Source organism: Simochromis diagramma, unplaced genomic scaffold (genome assembly GCF_900408965.1).
Source record: "Simochromis diagramma unplaced genomic scaffold, fSimDia1.1 OVJJ01000517.1, whole genome shotgun sequence".
Classification (NCBI taxonomy): domain Eukaryota; kingdom Metazoa; phylum Chordata; class Actinopteri; order Cichliformes; family Cichlidae; genus Simochromis; species Simochromis diagramma.
Genome location: NW_024387173.1, coordinates 581,832 through 600,924, shown reverse-complemented (window position 1 = coordinate 600,924; position 19,093 = coordinate 581,832). Strand labels below are relative to the sequence as shown.

The following is a 19,093-nucleotide window of genomic DNA, read 5'->3' as shown; positions in this document are numbered from 1 at the left end:
GATAAAGTTTTACTGTTATGAACTCTTGATTATTTTAGTCACTATACAATAAAATAAAAAATGGCAACGCATTCATGAAAGTATGATTATGAGTGGTTGGAAAACAGCTCACATTGTGAAGATGAAAATAAATCCAAACAGACGGGATCTGCAGCTGCATCAAAAGGGTTAACCGTCTGGGTCCATGAGACTAAGAAGTGTGTGTGTCCGTGTGTGTGCGTTGGGGTGGGGGGTCAGTAAGTGCAGCTCTATAATGTCAGTCAGTCTTGGAGTGTGAACATGTTTGAAAGCAGCAGCAACGAGGGAGGAAGGAGGAGAGAGAGAAGAAGGGCAAAGCCAGAGAGAAGTGGAGGAGGGGTGTCTGGTAGAGAGGGAAGGAGGGAGACAGAAAGAGAGGGGGAGGAGAGACAAGCCGAGTGTGCACAATATTCATTCAAACTGACAGAGGCTGTGTGTGTGTGTGTGTGTGTCCCAGTTTGCATTTCCCATTGCTCCATAGTCTCTCTCTCTCTCTCGCTCTCCCTCTCTCTCTCGCCAGACAGTCTGCAGTTTAAAGCAGTAGGAAGAAGACACCGGAGAGCCCACCGGAGAGGAAGAAAAGCAAGAGAAAGAGTGTTTTAAGCGACAGGCAAAGAGGAAGAGGAACAGGAAAAGGGAGGAGAGAGGAAGTAAGGAAAGAGCAGGGATTTGTTGAGAAGGTGGTAAGAGAAAGAAGACGGACGGGAGGATGAAAGAAAGAGGGAGAGAGAGACAGAGTGGTGGTTCTGTGGGAGGGGGAAAGAAGGAGGTGTAGAGACAGAGGAATGCAGAAAAAGAAGGGGAATGCTTCTGCTGGCGATGATGAAGGAGGTAAGTCAGTTTGGACCTTTAAATTTTAAATATGTGTATGTTTTTTCCCGGCTGATTGTTGTGCCTGCGGCTGAGCTCTGATCCCACAGCAGCCCTGACATCTACTTTCCATTGTTGCTCTGTGGGAGAGGCCGCTCGCCGGCGGACATGAATGCGATGTGACAGTGTGTCAGCGGATGTTTGCCGACACTGATGTGTGCATGCATGATGCAACACCAAGGAGGAACGCCCAGAGAGGCAGGGAAAGAGTGCAGAGAGGGCATGGAAGTGGATGTAGTACAGGACAGCGAGGCTGCACGCTAACACAGCGAGTGCGTTCACACAGTGGGGCTTTTCATTCATAATTTCGCATGTGTGTGTGTGTGTGTGTGTGTGTGTGTGAAGGATGTGCACGTTTTTACAAGTATCCATGGTTGTTAGGTTTGTGCATGGAGATGTGTTGAATATTTTGTGTGTGCTGTATGTATGCGTGCATGCACTTGGCTACCCCAGTGGAAGTGAATGACAATTAGATTAAAGTATTGATTTAGTCTGGGCCAGGTAGGGAGATGCCGTCTCAGTCACACACCCAGCACCAAACTGGGGGGAAGGGCCATCACCATTCCCATTACACACACACACACACACACACACATGCACGCACGCACACACACATATCTACGTGCATTAAGGTCAACATTAGAAATGCAAACTGCACAGATATTTGTGTTTATGTGCGTTTTGGAACACGTGTTTTTATGTTTCTGTTGAAGATGATTTGTTTTCCAATGGTACCTTTAAGCAGCAGACTTATACTTTTAATAAAATTATTAAATGGTAAATGGCCTGTATTTGTATAGCGCTTTACTAGTCCCTAAGGACCCCAAAGCGCTTTACACATCCAGTCATCCACCCATTCACACACTGGTGATGGCAGCTACATTGTAGCCACAGCTGCCCTGGGGCGCACTGACAGAGGCGAGGCTGCCGGACACTGGCGCCACCGGGCCCTCTGACCACCACCAGTAGGCAACGGGTGAAGTGTCTTGCCCAAGGACACAACGACCGAGACTGTCAGAGCTGGGGTTCAAACCGGCAACCTTCCGATTACAAGGCAACCACCCAACTCTTGAGCCACGATCGCCCGAAATCGAAAGTCAGCCTCTGTTTCAGAACTCTGTGAACACACTCACAAAAACACACATGGTTCAACTGTGAAAGACTCACTCTTACACACACGCACAAACACACAAACAAAGATACCCATATGCATAAACATTGCTTAGACTCTTATTCACAACGTCCATTATAAAAACAAATAAACATGCTTGTACACAAACATATGCACACACGGGCTAATTTAACCTAGCACAGAAACAAACTTTCACTGAACCTCGCGCAGGCTCAGCAGTGGCTTCCTCAGTAATGGCAATGCCTCCCTTGAACTCATTCACTGGGTGGGTCATGGGTTCAAGTCCCAGGTGGGGGAGGGGGAGCGAGTGGGACAGTGGCTTTAAAGGAGGGAAGTATGGAGGGAGAGACAAGGCCCACCACTCACTCTGTTGCTCGTTTCCCCTCCACCCTCAAGTCTCTCTTTACCCCCACCCCGTTCCTTTACTTTGCCACAATCTGTTCTCTCATTCAGACACACATGTGCTCACATGCAGCCATGCATGCACACACAGAAATATGCAGGAAGTGACTATGCAATCTCTGCTGTGTGTGTATTTTTGTGCATGTGTGGCAGGTTACTCTGTGCATCCTTGTTCTGTATGTGTTATCTGTTACTTGGGCCAGTATTAAAACATCATTATTTGTATGGCTGCTATTAAGATTTCCATGGTAATGAATATATATGTGTGCGTGTGTGCATGTGTGCGCGTGCTCTCGGGCTTATTTGTGATGTATATTCTCTGGCCACTCAACCCAAACTGAAAAATTGTCAAACACACATTCACAGCACACTGCAGAGTACGGCAAAGGTGTCATATTTGATCACAGCAGGAGCATCTACAAACTATTTTTAGCTTTTCCCCATGTGCCCTTGAGCAAGACACTCAACCACCTAGCTGCGCGCACTGCTGTTCAGCAGTTCTGATCAGCACTGAAACATGCTCAGATTTTTATATGAGGAGAAAAATGCTTTTGAAACAGATTTTCAGTTCTTATGCTTGCAGCGTTTCCTCTGATGGGAGAAAAATCGGACAAAAATGGAGCAAATGTTAAAGAGGTCTAATTATGTAGCTTCAGGTCATATAATCACCAGTAAGTGTTGGTGACACAGAAAGTTTGGTCTGCAAATTGTGTATATAAGGATTGATTTTTATTTTTGCATATTCAGGTTTAAATGTTGCTCCCTTTAAAAAATATGAGGAAAGAGCTCAGTCAAACATGCTCATGTGCTCATACAGCTACACATACTCACAGAAGGATCCTTGCACTTGTTTTGTGGCTTTAGCTTGATCGGAGATCTAAAACCAAAAACCTGAAACAAACAAACAAACAAAAATCCCCCCAAAACAACAAAAAAACCCCGGCTCTTTTAACTCGATATAGAGCAAACATGCATGACATTTGCTGGTGCACATGAGTTCGAAAATACACACACAGCCTCTCTTTCATAAGGAAACAAAAGCGGCTGACCTTTGACCTTTACCATTCAGTCTGTCTGGAAAATACCATGCCTGGAATCGATCAACACTCCTCTCACCCAGACAGCCAACACCCCCATCCACCACCACCTTCTTATTCTCTTCACTCACCCTTGAATTCCCCCACCCGGCTCCCTTCTCCCACCTCTAGTCCTCCATCAACACACAACCAGCTCCGCTGCATTTATGCTATGAACTTGTAGCATAACAGCCTTAAGGTCTTATAGCATGACCACACATGCAGTCATACAGGCCACATTAGAGCATTTCTTTTATCTGCATTCTGTGGATTTATGATGCCTTTTGAGTGATATAGATTCCCACCACCATTACTGTACAGCATTTAGGTTGCAGGTACTTCTTCAAAAAATGAAGCAAAGCTCCTTAGCAAAATAATGTGAATACTTCATTAATGTAATGATTGCCCTCTCTGCCATTTTTCAAATGCATTCAGATGCTAAGGACACCAAAACATGTCCTTTGCCAATACTTCTTATTCTCTTTTGTGCTTGTCACAACAAAAATAACATGTGTTCAAACACATTTAACAACAACTGATTTCTTAGTTTTTAAAAAGTAACTAAATATCAAATTTGCTAAATTGTATAACTAATATGTCACTTTTCTCAAACTATGTAAAAAAAAGTGCAAGTACTCTGTTGTAACATGTTATATCCAGTATATCCATGTTACATCACAGTATTGTGGGAAGGTTCGTTATGCTGCTTATCCAGCCATTGTATGTTTAAGCTAGACTTCAGCTGCGTCTTAACATGCTCTTTCACTATGTGGGCCAGTGTAGCCTGTGCTTATCCTACTGGTCATGCAAACGACGCTCATGTTGGAATATGTAAAGTACTATTCATATCTTTGACAAACCCAGGAAAACATTTTGTTTCCGTAAGTTTTTCTTTCAATTAAAATTCACATCATCACTGGGAGGCGAACAGATTGAATAACAGATGAATATAAACCAGTCACACTTCAGAAATGAGACATCACACCTGGGTCACTTCTCATGTCTGTGTCATGTCAATGTCATTTTGCATGTCATGTTTACACAAATGGCACCACTTGATTTCTTGGCTCAAGATGGCTTCAAAGCACCCTGTGAAAATAATTTCTATCATAATGTAGGGCAGAAAATTTTGGCACAGAATGTCAGGTCAGTTCCCATAACAACTCAATTTAGTATTTTCAAGGATCTGAAATGGCCAGAGTGGTTAATCAGAAGGTTGGCTCATTGAATGCTCATATTAAAGTGTCATGGGGAAAGATACTGAAAACCTAAATTGCCATCTGTTGCTGTGCGTGTGTTTGTGAGAGACAAAAAAGAGCACTTAAAAGATAGATTAAAAAAACGAAATATAAAGCCCTGTCTGAATAGGTGAAGGTGGCTTGGAGTGTAAAAAGTACTTTGAGTACATTACAGTGAAAAAGACATGCAAAAGGAGTTGGTGGAGGTCATTTCTTCTAGATTTTCATAGACAGTAAATCATTATATATATATATATATATATATATATATATTAGGGGTGCAACGATATTCGTATCGATATCGAACCGTTCGATACAGTGCTTTCGGTTCGGTACGCATATGTATCGAACAATACAATTTTTTTATTTTTTTTTAAATTTAATTTTTTTTTTTTTTTTTTTTTTTTTTAAATGTGTCCCGTTTGGATCTATAGCCATCAGAATTGTTGTCTTGAGGCCAAGAAAGATGCCAAGAGGATTTATTTTACCAAGTGGATCATCATATTGGTCCATTTGATTGACCTTTATTATAATTATGAATTTATTTTATTTTCAGTTGCAAACGGGACAGACATGACTGTGGGATAGGACGGGGAAAGAATGAAAGAAAGAGAGGGAGAGAAAGAAAGAAAACCAAAGGGGATAAAAAAAAAGAACAATACAAAATTTGTAATTTATTTTATCAACTTTCCTTCTGACGATGCTGTCTGTGTTGAGCGCTCAGTGAATCTGCATTTGACTACTCCGCCTAGGCTCGAGAGTGCAGCCTAGGCGGAGTAGTCGAACGCAGATTCACTGAGCACTCAACACAGACAGCATGGTCAGAAGGAAGAGCGCAGGGCAAGCTAGCGAGACAGAAGTGGACCTCCCCCACCCTCATTCAGATCTGGCGTTTGGAATTATTTTGGTTTTCATGTGACGTATGACCCTGAAGGTAAGCACGTCATGGACTAAAGTAAAACAGTATGTTGGATGTGCCATGCAATGCTCAATTACATGGGTGGGAGCTAGTGTGTTAGCGCAGTTAGCTCGTTAACGTGTTGGCCGTCTAGCCCCATGCACGGGGCGATCGGTGGTAGCTCGTTAACGGAGATTTGCCGTGTTGTGGCGTTAAGGATATTTCAACGAGATTAACCTGAAAGCACTAGTGGGAACACAACGAATATGACTGCACATTTACGCCGACATCATCCTAGTGCAAAGACAAAAACAACAAGCACGCATGCTACAAACTTTAGCCGAGTCATTTAGACAGCTGTTAGCACAGGATTCTCCTTATGGAGACCTGATATGTTTAATATGCTGCTGAGAATATAGCCCAGAAGAAGCGGATAGTATAGCTTTTATTTTGGAAAGAGACATTTCTCTGTAATAAACTCTCTTTTCCAAAGATGAGTGATTCCTCAATCAGATACAGGGCTCGCAATATCGCTAGCCCAACGTCCCGGGGCTATCTCTGCCCTGCCTGTCGGGCTATTGTAGGAAGGAAAAATATATGTCAATGCTTTTGCATTCTTTCAGAAATGTAGCTGGGTAATTATGTCATTGGGTGAGCCACTGTCAATATGTGACATATTGAAATCGTGTTTGAATTTGCGCTTGTTTTTTTTGCTTTCACTTTGCAATCGCGCGAACTGTGTATAGAGAGCGACAGTACTGATCTGTGAGTGATGATAATTTGTGCACCAATTCCTCTGACATCGTCTTATTAATTGTTAGCTTACTATGCAAACATGACAAGTGAAATCTCCCGCAGCTTAAACATGTGAGAGGTTGATCGCGCAGAGAATCGCTGAGCTTATGTGAGTGTGTGTGTAAAAGCAGCAGGATATATATTTTAGTTCTGCTGAGCCAAATAAGACAGGTCAGGGTGAAGAAGTGACAGCCAAAGAAAAGCTTACCACAAAACGGAGAAGTTATGACAAATCAGACTATAAGGCAAAAAGAAAGTGCAGCTTTATGGTTTCATGGACAAAAGAATTTCTGTGGCTGCAATATGACGAGCTAAATAACCAGGGCTGCACATAAGTGGTCCGCAGGTGCGCATTCGCTGTCAAAATAAAAAACACGCACAAGGGTTAGGGTTAAATTTAAAAACTGTACTTTTGAGTTAAAATATATATTTATAATTTTAATAAATGACAAATTAAAAATGCATGAACATTTTTTTGTATCGAAAAAATATCGAACCGTGACACCAAAGTATCGAACCGAACCGAACCGTGAATTTTGTGTATCGTTGCACCCCTAATATATATATATATATATATATATATATATATATATATATATATGTATGCACCCAGCCAGGTACCTGATCACGGGCAGGGTGTGATCAAGTACCCGGTTGGAATATTAAGCTGGCCAAAGGAGGAGATAGAAGCCATCGACATCAGGACAAGAAAGCTCCTGACCATGCATGGAGGATTTCACCCCAAGTCCAGCACCCTGAGGCTGCACACTAAGTGGAAGGAAGAAGGCCGGGGGCTGGTGAGTGTCAACACCACAGTCCAGGATGAGAAAACGAACATCCAAGAATACATTGGGAAGATGGCCCCAACTGACCGAGTGCTCAGTGAATACCTCAGGCAGCAGAAACCCAAGAAAGAGGAGGGAGACGAGGAACCATCATGGAAGGACAGGGCCCTGCATGGTATGTACCACCGGCAGATAGAGGAGGTGGCTGATATCCAGAAATCCTACCAGTGGCTGGACAAAGCTGGACTGAAAGACAGCACAGAGGCACTAATCATGGCAGCACAGGAGCAAGCTCTGAGGACAAGATCCATAGAGGCTGGGGTCTATCACACCAGGCAAGACCCCAGGTGCAGGCTGTGTAAAGATGCCCCAGAGACAATCCAGCACATAACAGCAGGGTGCAAGATGCTAGCAGGCAAGGCATACATGGAACGCCATAACCAAGTGGCCGGCATAGTGTACAGGAACATCTGTGCCGAGTATAACCTGGAAGTCCCAAGGTCAAAATGGGAGACGCCCCCAAGGTTGATGGAGAATCACCGAGCTAAGATCCTGTGGGACTTCCAGATACAGACGGACAAAATGGTGGTGGCTAACCAACCGGACATAGTGGTGGTAGACAAACATGAGAAGACGGCCGTAGTGATTGATGTAGTGGTCCCGAATGACAGCAACATCAGGAAGAAGGAACACGAAAAGCTCGAGAAATACCAAGGGCTCAGAGAAGAGCTCGAGAAGATGTGAAGGGTGACGGTGACGGTGGTCCCAGTGGTAATCGGAGCACTAGGTGCGGTGACTCCCAAGCTAGGCGAGTGGCTCCAGCAGATCCCGGGAATAACATCAGAGATCTCTGTCCAGAAGAGCGCAGTCCTGGGAACAGCTAAGATACTGCGCAGGACCCTCAAGCTCCCAGGCCTCTGGTAGAGGACCCGAGCTTGAAGGATAAACCGCCCGCAGGGGCGTGCTGGGTGTTTATATATATATATATAATCTTATCTTTGAAGCATATTCAAATATTTCATAGAAACGGCGCTCTACATTTCCCCCCTAGCTTTTTTTGTGTGTATATAATTGATTGATTTCTACCTGTATACACCAATTATCCCACAACTTTGGCCTTGTCTTTCAGCTGCAGCTGTAAGAAGAATCCAGTGTCACAGTCAGCTGTCACAATGTCACAAACAATCTGGTGCAGGTAAGTCATTTCGATTTGTAACCAGTGATCTAGCAATAACAGGAAAAAATACAATGGTGGAAGACAGCATGAAACCTACAACATGGCTGCTTCTGTTAGACAACTAATTCAAATGCTTTGACTCAACTTGGTAATTAAGTCAGAGGGTTGAGTTTTCACTGATCTTTAGGGCAGTGTTTGCAGTAATTAGATTCCCACTTGTTGTTATACTGAAAATGCTTCCTGAAACTTGAAACTTTCAGATCGCTACTGTTTTGCACCATGATGTTTTTATTGTGAATAGATACACTAACACAAATGACAGACTTCTAATATTTTATATTTAGTTTAATGCCTCAAAATGTAGAATCTATTACCTAGATATTTGTTCAGCATTTCCATTTATTGCCCAATTCCAAATATCTCCAGCGTAATGTCATTGCACAGTCTAAATTTGTTCTGTAGCTGTTTGAGATATTAAAGCAGGTTTAGGTACCTTTGCTATATGCTGCATCATTAATCAAAATGTGTGGGTGCACCTGCAGAGCTCTTGTCACTTCCTGTTTAGCATCTTCGTTGGTTCATCCTGTCATGGCTGTCCACCCCTTGCAGCACTTCGGGACAGGCTGTTTGTTAGCTTGCTGTCAGCCTGTGTTTTTCAAGTCTTGGAGAACATTCAACGCTGTCGGTGAGTTTGTGACTCAGAGAAAACCATCGAGTGTTGAGTGTACCCTAACACTTGAGATCACAACAACTCACAACACCACGTACCACGTATTGTGTAGCACTCAGATATTACATAGTAATTTTTAGCAAAACACAGAAGTAAATACTAGCATTAACAATGGCTGCAGTCTATTAAGGTGTCACAAAATTCCATGAACAGTCTTACTTATTTAAAGCTTGTTAAATAGTCTCAACTTTTACGCTGTTTATTCATGTTTCTGGATATAAAATTTCCTCCTCATTTTTGTGTCCCCAAACACAAATTCTCTTCTGAATGCACTCATACTGCATTTAGGCAATTAAGTGATGTAAATAATATGAATATTTGACCATTTTAAGGCTAACAAAGTCTTCATTTAGAGGCTGGAGGGATTGTTGTTGGCATAAACGCTTTTTCAGCTCACACATCAGACCCCGTTTAAAACCTAAAAGGGTTGATCTTTTTACCTCAATTGTGCTATTTTAATCACATCTATAGAAGCCACTTGGCTAGATTTAAGCCCTGAAAAGTAATTGGTAATGTTTAAGCTGAAAAGTACACAGATTTAGTTTACACAAGAAAAACTGGAAACAAAAACGACTGGATCAGGTAAAAAATAATATTCATATTAGTTAATATATCAAAGGCGAGGAGAAATGACGAACATGCCAACAAACTGTCCCAGCTGTAAAAACAAAATGTAAAAGTGCCACACAAACCGGAAATGGACACCATTTCACTTCTAAATAAAAGATGTGCCCGTTGAAAACTGCAGCGCAGATGCAACTTTTACTTTGAAGGCGAACGACCTCCACTTCCGGTTCGTGTTGAACTTGGATTTTCGCAGGGCTAGTAGCTAGCTAGTATTTGCAGACAAACGTGAAAAAGTACAGTCAGTGGTGGCGGTGTGTTAGGAGCCAAGGTTTTCAGTGCATCACCAGCAACCCAAGGGTCCAGTGCCAGCCAGTCAGGGAAAAACATTTTTCAGCAGCAAAGTGTGGTTGTATAACGTACAATATTGTTGGACAACCCTTGAGCACCGTGTCCATGATGTCAGTGAGCCTCAATAAAAAGCTATTTTTTGTTCTGTGGGTGTGTTTAGCTGTGCTTAATTTAGGTTTTATTCCAGTATCTTTGTATACCAAAATCTGGGTTTCCCACACATTTTTTAAAAGTAATAATTTGTTTTATAAACTTTACTAAAGATAATCAAATAATATTTTCTGTACAAAAAGTGTCCAGGTCAAGTTGTACTTTCATATGTTTTTCACCCTTTTTATCACACACAGGAAGCATGTATCCAATTGTTTTGTGAATAATGTATCACTTTGTTTCTGATTGACTGTTGCTTATTGTTACATTGTATAAAGCTCTGCCTTGGCCAGTTCTAATCCAGTGCATGATTCCGGCTCACATTCATCGCTGTCGGTGGGTTAGTAATGCCATAAACTCGCCGGGCGATGAATGACAACTGTGTCCATGCTTGGCTGCGGTTCCTGATGTCTTCTTTTTTTCTTTCAGCTGCTTGTATCTGCTTAACTGATGGATTGTTTGTGTTGTTTTTCTAAATGAAATATGAACCCCAAAAGAAAATAAAGATTTTCAAACAGATTCAAATTACTGTCATATTTGGTGTGTCGCAAGATGCATGATTATTTTAGAAGGACTGTCAGTGTAATTTTTCGTTTCTCTGTTATGAATTCTGATAATAAAAAACAAGAAGGAAAAACAGATACAAAACTAGAGTATTTTAAGGATGTTGTGAAGGCCTGAAAGAAACTGAAACAGAATGCAAAATTTCTAAAAGGTCATGGACATAATCACAATACGTCTATCTGATAGCATCCTGAGGATGATAGGAAGTTCCTGCTCTCATCTGGGAATGACAAAGGCACCCCAAAACCTGGGACTTTTTTTTATTGACTTCTGAGACCCTTCAGCAATGTGACTACACACCAGATTACACACATTAAGGAGTGGGACCCTGTAGAGGATGGTTTGGGATTAGGCCTCAGGCCCCACATATGTATAGACATGTGTGGTGAAGTACTAAATGCGGTATATGTGCAAAAAAGCTATGCTAACTGAGAGCCAACAAAGGTGACGTTATTGGTCTTACTTGGAAATGAGCCAACGCAGGACACTTATAGTTCACACATCTTTTCTGACATTTGGCCAGAATGCTGTTTCATAATGATACAAACAAATGTAAAGCTCAGTTTATACTGTCACAAACCTTTTGCATAGCCTGTATTACACATATATGCTTAACCATAGGCTCTGTTCATTATTACAGTATAAAATAATGAACCTTCATTCTTTTGGGCAGGGATAGCTCAGTAGGTAGAGTGGTCGCCCCATGATCAGAAGGTCAGGGGTTCAAACCCACTGAATGGCTACCCTGAGGTACCCCTGAGCAAGGTACCATCCCTACACACTGCTCCCTGGTGTGCCTGCTTAGTAGCTGCCCACTACTTCACTGAGTGAATGGGTCAAATGCAGAGAGTAGTTTCCCTGCGGGGATCAATAAAGTATACATTAATATTATTATTAAAAGCCAGGTTTCATTTGACTGGGTTTTGTTGAAGACATACTGCACATATCTACACATTTATATCTTCAAAAACAATTGGAATATTAGACGTGTAGTCAACTCCTCCACCTCTTTCTTGCTCCAGGGGTTTCCTATTGTCTGATGTTCAGCAGGTGGAGTGGAGCTCAGGCAGACTGAGACTGTGTGACAGACTTGGCCATTTGGGGATATTCCACCTTTTCCTCTAAACCCTTTCTTTGATAGAGGTTGGTTTATGTTTCATCATTCACATAACTTGTTCTTTTTGGATGCTGTCCTGATCTGCAGCCAGCCATTCTGTTTTAGAGCCTTACCAGGGGTTTGCATCATGTGACGAATTCTTTGAGGTTCTGCTCTTGATTGTTGACAAGGAAACCTGTCGGCCTACATCTTGGAGAGCATTGTTGACTTGCTGCATAGCTATAAAGGGATTTTCCTTCACCATGCAAGATATTTATAAATCTATGCGATTGCATTCTATTTTCTTTCTTCTTCTTCTTCTTTTTCTGAGTGTGTCCAAATGCTGAGTTTGACCGTGAAATGTCTTTTTTGGTGGGTTTTTTCTCGGGGCATAGTTTTTAATATTTAGTTATCTTGCATCTAAAAACCACAATAACGACAAACTAAAAGACAAAGAAATAAGATGAAATAAAACAGTACATAACATGATACAGTGACTACACATAATAAACCAAGCCAGGCTTAAGTTCTTAAATGCTTAATTAACTGTAAATAAACATACACATAAATCATATATAATAAAAACATGTAAATTCTTAAAAACATTTGCATGCACTTGTGCACTCAGCACTTGGAATAGTTGGTTTTGGGAGGCAGTAATGTGACAGAACAGCTGCACAAGTGACGTGTGTTTTAATCGCATGGTTCATATAACACTGTAGATAAATCCATGCTATTAGGCACTTTGGGAGTTGGGCTGTCATATTATTGTCTCCCCAAAAACACTTTATACATTTTTACCTGATAGGTGGATAGGTATATTTCCAGCACTCTATCATGTCAGGTCCATTTGGACAAGGACACAGTGCTTGTGCAAAAGTATTATTATGAGTATTGTTATGAGTATTAACTCATTAAGCATTACAATCATTTTTTATACATAGGCTCTTGTATAAGTTAAAGAGTGATTGAGGAAAAATCATGCAGCTCTGGATACCTCAAAATCGTCAAGATATTTTCTTGAAATACATTGGAGGATTAACATTCAACATTTCTGGCCAGAGCATATATTAGACATTATTCACAGACACACAACTCTGCCTCAGTCTGAATGGCAGCTCTCCTTTGGGTCTGAACCACTTGTGAGTTATTCTCATTCTGAATTAACCTTTTTAGTAAGCCTACTCAAAATTAAGCTGACAATTGGCACTCTGTTGTTAAATCTAAAATATTACTCACACTATTAGGAACAAAAAGGTGCAGATTCAAGTGATCAAACACTTAAAAACTCAAATGAACTGCAAATAGTGCAGTTACATAAATATATATGCTGTAAAATATGTGTAAAATAAAATGCAAGAACGTGGAACATAAAATCAGCCTTTATGCGGATGATGTGTTACTTTTTCTCCAAAGCTCACAAACCAATATCTCTGGGGTGATTGAATTGATAAACTCTTTTGCAAGAATATCAGATTACTCAATTAACTGGTCAAAATCTACAGTCCTTCTGATTAATTGCTCCTTCCATAATTCTTCTTCTACACCAATGCAATTGGGAAATATAAAATATTTAGGTATTAATGTTTCTCCCAAGCTTGCAGATCTGACTAAATTAAACCATATCCCACTTTTAAAGAAGGTAGAAGATGATCTGGCTAGATGGAAATGTTTACCCATATCACTCATGGGAAGGGTTGCTGCTATAAAAATGACCGTCTTACCAAAAATAAATTATTTATTCTCAATGATCCCAACTAAACCGCCACAAGATTGGTTCAGATCTCTAGACTCATACATGTCCAAATTCCTTTGGAAAAATAAGCCCCCACGTATAAGCTTAAAAACACTGCAAAAGACCAAGGATAAAGGAGGATTAGAACTACCTAACTTTCAGGACTACTTCTTAGCCAACAGGCTTCAGTTTATCTCAGGATGGCTAAAACATACCCTCTTAGATGAACCTTGGCTAGATGTAGAACAAGCACTTTGCAATAATCTAGAGATCTCAGACCTACCATTTATCAGCTCAAACATCCAACGACATGAATGCTTCAAAAGCGTCAACATCAGCTCTTCTCTGACAGCATGGTGGGAGTTTCTAACATTGACGGAGTCTTCATTAATCCCATGCAAACGTACACCTATCTGGAACAACCCTGACATATTACTAAACAATAATATGATAAACTTTTCAGATTGGAGTGGTAAAGGAATCAAATATTTAGAACATATACTAGAAGGAACAGAATTTATTTCATTTGACAGACTAGTTACACAATATGGGATCAACAAGAAAAGATTTTAGAATATCAACCAATTAAATCCATAGTAATTCAATTCAATTCAATTTTATTTATATAGCGCCAAATCACAACAAAAGTCGCCTCAAGGCGCTTCATAGATAGAGAGAAAAACCCAACAATCATATGACCCCCTATGAGCAAGCACTTTGGCGACAGTGGGAAGGAAAAACTCCCTTTTAACAGGAAGAAACCTCCGGCAGAACCAGGCTCAGGGAAGGGCGGCTATCTGCTGTGACCGGTTGGGGTGAGAGAAGGAAGACAGGATAAAAGACATGCTGTGGAAGAGAGACAGAGGTTAATAACAGATATGATTCAATGCAGAGAGGTCTATTAATACATAGTGAGTGAGAAAGGTGACTGGAAAGGAAAAACTCAATCCATCATGGGAATCCCCGGCAGCCTATGTCTATTGCAGCATAACTAAGGGAGGATTCAGGGTCACCTGGTCCAGCCCTAACTATATGCTTTAGCAAAAAGGAAAGTTTTAAGCCTAATCTTAAAAGTAGAGATAGTGTCTGTCTATCCAAACTGGAAGCTGGTTCCACAGAAGAGGGGCCTGAAAACTGAAGGCTCTCCCTCCGATTCTACTTTTAAATACTCTAGGAACAACAAGTAGGCCTGCAGAGCGAGAGCGAAGTGCTCTAATAGGGTGATATGGTACTACAAGGTCATTAAGATAAGATGGGGCCTGATTATTTAAGACCTTGTATGTGAGGAGCAGGATTTTGAATTAAATTCTGGATTTAACAGGAAGCCAATGAAGGGAAGCCAAAACAGGAGAAATATGCTCTCTCTTTCTGGTCCCTGTCAGGACTCTTGCTGCAGCATTTTGGATTAGCTGAAGGCTTTTCAGTGAGTTTTTTGGACATCCTGATAATAATGAATTACAGTCGTCCAGCCTGGAAGTAATAAATGCATGAACTAGTTCTTCAGCGTCACTCTGAGACAGGATATTTCTAATTTTAGAGATGTTGCGCAAATGGAAGAACGCAGTCTTACATATTTGTTTAATATGTGCGTTGAAGGACATGTCCTGGTCAAAAATGACTCCAAGGTTCCTCACAGCGTTACTGGAGGCCAAGGTAATGCCATCCAGAGTAAGAACCTGGTTAGATACCATATTTTTAAGCTTTTCAGGGCCGAGTACAATAACCTCAGTTTTATCTGAATTAAGAAGCAGAAAGTTAGCGGCCATCCAGGTCTTTATGTCTTTAAGACATTCCTGCAGTTTAACTAATTGGTGTGTGTTATCTGGCTTCATGGACAGATAGAGCTGGGTGTCATCTGCATAGCAGTGAAAATGTATGCTATGTCTTCTAATGATACTGCCTAAGGGAAGCATGTATAATGTAAACAGAATTGGTCCTAGCACTGAACCCTGTGGAACTCCATAATTAACCTCAGTGTGTGAAGAGGACTCTCCATTTACATGCACAAACTGGAGTCTATTAGATAGATATGATACAAACCACTGCAGTGCAGTACCTGTAATACCTACAGCATGTTCTAATCGCTCTAATAGGATATTATGATCGACAGTATCGAACGCTGCACTGAGGTCTAGCTGGACAAGCACAGAGATGAGTCCACTGTCAGAGGCCATAAGAAGATCATTTGTAACCTTCACTAAAGCTGTTTCTGTGCTGTGATGAGCTCTGAAACCTGACTGAAACTCTTCAAATAAACCATTCCTCTGCAGATGATCTGTTAGCTGTTTGACAACTACTCTTTCAAGGATGTTTGATATGAAAGGAAGGTTGGAGATTGGCCTATAATTAGCTAAGACTGCTGGGTCTAGAGATGCTTTTTGAGTAAAGGTTTAACTACAGCCAGCTTGAAGGCCTGTGGTACATAGCTGATTATTAGAGATAGGTTGATCATATTTAAGATCGAAGAATTAATTAATGGCAGGACTTCTTTGAGCAGTTTTGTAGGAATGGGGTCTAAAAGACACGTTGATGGTTTGGAGGAAGTAATTATTGAAGTTAACTCAGAAAGATCAATTGGAGAAAAAGAGTCTAACTTAACATCAATGGTACTAAGAGTAGCTGTAGATAATATTACATCTGTGGGATGATTACTGGTAATTTTTTCTCTAATGATAAAAATTTTATTTGTGAAGAAGTTCATGAAGTCATTACTAGTTAACGTTAAAGGGATGGTTGGCTCAACAGAGCTCTGACTGTTTGTCAGCCTGGCTACAGTGCTGAAGAGAAACCTGGGGTTGTTCTTATTTTCTTCAATCAGAAGAAAAAGAAACTTGATTTAAAATAAGAAAAAAAAAACATAATAAGAAAGATATAAAAAAGAAATTTAAACCGGGTCAAGTTGAACTACAAACACCACCAAGTGTGGTTCAATTTCTTACTCTTAAAACCCCCAAATTACTTTCCAAAATATACAGAATGCTTTCTAAAACAGATGAATCAATATCACTTCCTATTGCAAAATGGGAAGCGGATTTATCAGTTAACTTAGACCAAAACTTCTGGTCTCAGATTTGCTTAAAAACCTTTAATTTAATTAGAAATCCCAGTCTTCAGTTAATTCAATACAAAATACTACATAGAGTGCACTATACAGGTCATTGGATGTTCAAGATGGGCTTTACGTCTACCAACAACTGCTCACACTGCCAAACCAACTCACCGGACAATTATATCCACGCTCTTTGGTTCTGTCCACCAGTTCAGAAGTTTTGGCACGAGATATGTGAAGACTTATCAAAGTGTCTGAAATGTAACATTCCAACTTCCCCCTTAGTGTGTTTGTTGGGCAGCTTAGATAATGTCACTACAGAAAAGAATATAGCCCATATGGTTTTCACTGCCCTATGCATAGCCAAGAAAACAGTCCTCATGAACTGGAAAAATAAAAATAATCTTAATTCTAACCAGGGGTGGGTGGTCATAGTTTGGTCCCACCTTCGCTGTTGTGATTGGTGTGGGGGTAGGGACAGGCTTGGGGCGTCGGGGGGATACCCAGGAGCATCTTCCTTGGAGGGCTCAACCCGGGGTTGTGGTCATGGCCTATTAAGGGCTCTGTTGGCTCTTAGGTGACGGTTTCCTCGTGGCTGCGTGCAGCGGGACTAGGGGAGGGTCTGTGCTGACGGACGTGGGTTACTGACCTGGTAGCCTGGCTGCCCCTGGGTGGGTCCTGGATGGGTGTGGGGTTCTGGGGGTGCTCCGTCTCTGGGCTGGGGCCCTGGCTGGGCCTTGGGGGCTTGGGTCCTGGTTGGTGTGTTGCTGGGGTTGTGGGCAGGTGGGTGTATGGGGGCCCAGCCCTGGCGCAGGGGACTGCCAGTGCATCGAGCCATCTGGGGGGCTCTTCAACTGGTGGGGGAGGCTGAGGTGAGAAAGAGTGAGGAAGAGTGAGGAACTCACTCAATTTTATCCCACAACTTAGACATTCACATTACTCACACTCTCATAACACATACATATAGGACCTTGGGGGTGGGCACGCTACACGGAATCCAAAAGACCATCAGGGTGTACACCTCACCCCTGGCGTCGTTGCCCACCTCTCAATTTTAAATACATGTAGACATTGAGGGCTATCAGGAGGGGCTATGCGCTTACTTGCTGCTCTCTGGCAGGTAGCTCCATGCCCTCCTGGGTTTTAAATGCACCTTAGAACACACAAGCGTCAACACTACATATGAGCGGGCAGAGGGAGGTTTGGAGTCTTCACACACCCCCGTTCTCTGTTGGGGCCGGGGAGCTGGGAGGAGGAGTTGGCCGTCCGATTGGGGTCTGGAATGTGGGGCCTCCCTGCTGCTGCCGAGTCGGGGCAGTCTGCTTCTCTCCACCGCAGGGAAAAGGGTAACACTACCTGGGTCTGGGTGCAGTTTCCCCCTCCAGGGGCAAGGGTACCTAGACCTGGGGCTTAGAGTACGCTTGGGGAGTGTGATCGTGTGTACAGTGTCTCTCTATGTCTGTCTCCACGTTGGGTGAGTGTTGAGTAATTGCATATGAGAGCATGAGGGTGGGAATGGATGTCTGTATCTGTGTGTGCCTGTTTGTCTGTGTCTATATGTCAGGTTGGGTATCAGACACCACCTCTCTGGGGACATCTCAGGCCCTCCAAGGTATGGAGGCCTATCTCCCCCCACCACTTCCCCTGCCAGTGGCAGACGCCCTCAGACATCGGTGCGTTGGTGGTTCTTTGTGTCCGGGGATGGGCGTACACACCGGCTCACTCCTTGGTGGCTGCTTGTCGGGGCCTGGAGCCTGGGGCTCGCTCGGGCCACTTCGGGGGTGGGGTGCCCTCAGCCTCTCGACCTGGGGCTCGGTCACTCTGGCACAGCTGGCTGCCGGCGGAGCTCACGGGCACGTCACTGCAACCCCCCCCCTGGCTTCCGCTCCGCGGCTGCTGAGTGACCCCTCATCTGGGACTCTCCTCAGCTCTTTCTGGGACAGTGGCGCGGCTGCCCCTCTGTTGGTCTTCCTTGGTCTCTTGTGTTCTGAGGGCCTCTGGATGTCTGGAGTTTTGATCTCCTCCATACCTGCTTCATGCCCTGGAGGACGGGGCTGTGGCTCCCCCACACCCTCTAGCAGATCATTACATGAAGGAACCTTTTAATACAAGCGCGTCCATGCTCACAGGTGTACACACTGTGCGCTGTCGATCTTATGTGCTGCACAATAATGTTTAATATTTAGTATTTACTGTTATATTCACATAGATCATCGTGATGTTGTTTATTATGTTGCTCTTTTTTTTTCTTCTGCTTGTTTTCTCTTTTTTCTTTCTCAGGTGATCCAGGTGATTGATATATGTATTTTTTGTCTGCTTATTTTGTTGGTTTTTGTTGTTTGCCCTTTATCCCCTTCCCTCTTCCCCGCTGTTTTTCTTTCCCCCTTTCTTTCTCCCCTTTCTTTTCCCCAGTCAAATCTGTCCCGTATTTATCAAGTGAAAATAAAATAAAATAAAGAATAA

At 42.3% G+C, this 19,093-nt stretch overlaps 1 long non-coding RNA gene across 1 annotated transcript; it reads left to right on the top strand.

The window, feature by feature from the left end:
* Positions 1–252: 252 nt before the first annotated feature.
* LOC120744743 lies at positions 253–10,705 on the top strand. Its single transcript, XR_005698451.1, has 2 exons — positions 253–849; positions 8,344–10,705. It is a non-coding gene; the product is annotated as an uncharacterized LOC120744743 (long non-coding RNA).
* The last annotated feature ends 8,388 nt before the right edge of the window (positions 10,706–19,093 follow it).